The sequence below is a fragment of the Alligator sinensis genome, unplaced genomic scaffold (genome assembly GCF_000455745.1).
Source record: "Alligator sinensis unplaced genomic scaffold, ASM45574v1 scaffold564_1, whole genome shotgun sequence".
NCBI classification, from domain to species: domain Eukaryota; kingdom Metazoa; phylum Chordata; order Crocodylia; family Alligatoridae; genus Alligator; species Alligator sinensis.
In genome coordinates, this window is record NW_005842328.1 from 663,284 (window position 1) to 665,000 (window position 1,717).

Consider the following 1,717-nt stretch of genomic DNA (forward strand, 5'->3'; position numbering starts at 1 on the left):
GCTGCAATACTGCAAGTCTGGTCACATCAGCTCCAAATGTAGGCACATAATGAACCAAGCTTAACAGCTAGATCCTTTATAGTATTGTCCCTCCTGAGTGGGATGGGATAGGATCAAGCTTTTGACTTAGGTGCCTAGGAAGGGGCTTGGATAAGATCTCAGTATTAATCTTTCCAGGACCTAGTTTTGCATTTGCAAAGGAGGCACAGTCTGGCTTTGCCTTGTCTGTTTAGGTGGATGTCAAGAACATTAAAACAAACCAAAAACAACAAAATAGGCCTTTCACTAGAGGTCCAGTGGTTTATTTCCAGACAGCAGCAAAGCTATATGGTCTAGACCAGGTAAAGCTGTCTTTGCTGGACACATACTGGTTTGCTGTGTCTAGTCCCAACCCCTTGATCTGCTTTTTAACCATAGACTGAGCAGCATTCAGTGCCTTCCTTGCCCCTGCTACAAGCTCTCCTTACCCTCCTCCAGATAGTCAGTCAAGTGATCTGCCCTGAGCTCAGGCAACAAGTCCATTTGTGTTCACCAGACCTCCCAGAACCCAAGTTTATGAAAAGCCATTCTGTCACCTCGTTTCACTCATAGTGCTTGGCTTTGACCAGTGTCCCTGCAGTAAACCTGGAGGAAAACCAGGCTCCTTCAGCTTGGCCAGTCTCTTTAGTGTAATTCTGCGCAGATCAGGTCATACCATGCTCTCTGGGTTGTTGCATTGCATCTTCCAGAAAAAGGTGTGGGCTTTGTGACACTATAGTGACTGATGCATCAGTGACTGCAGTGTAGTTTAGACATACCTGAATTAGACCTAAGCCAGCCACTTCAGAGACTGGGAGGCTTTGGGCAGACTGAAAAACCTGGCCAAGAAGCTGTGGGCAGCTTGTGCTGTGTTTCACTGGTACTGGTGCTCAAGCAGGCTGGTGCAAAGCAAACTCAGGCATGTCAGTGCTACTGTACTTGCAGAGCAGAGATTTCATAGATTTCATAGACATTAGGGCTGGAAGGGACCTCGGAAGATCATCATGTCCAGCCCCCGGAGAGAATCCTACAGATGGATTCATATGATATCTGCATATATTTGATACAGCAAGTTATGCACAGATTGTCCAAACTCCCACAGCCCATTGCTACAAGTATACTCGAGCATGAGTAACCGCATTCAGTCCACCGGCATCCCCTAGGGAATATAGTTTATGCAGTTCCTTCTTATAACGATAGTTCCTTCTTCCTTTTCTTGTCCTCTACAACTGCACGGCATTGCTGAATGCATTCCTCTAGTTCAGTCCCAAGGAAGCCATGCCTATCAGCCTGTCAGGAACTCGGGGTGTCTTTTCAGTCACCAATGCTAGACCCATGTCTATCTCAAGACCAAATTCCCCCATACACTCCTTCATTGCAAAGGGGTCTGAATCTGGCTTCAGCTTCCCAGCAGGCATAAAAGTAATGTATCTGGGTGCAATATAGCTCAGCAGCTGGAGTGGGAAGGGAGACTAGCCGGACTGCATTGTGCTAGGACTGAGCCTAGCTGACAAACAGGCTCTTGACAAGCCTTTGCTTAGCTAGCACAGGTTGGAGCGGTCCCTGGGCTGCTCTACATTGCATTGGGATTCTTGAGACTCCTGAAAGATCTGGAGAGCAGGAGTCTCTCGCCTGGCTGTAGTAGACCAAGAGAAGCAAAGACCCGGCTGTCGCTCTTGTGGTTCCTAATGGGCTACGA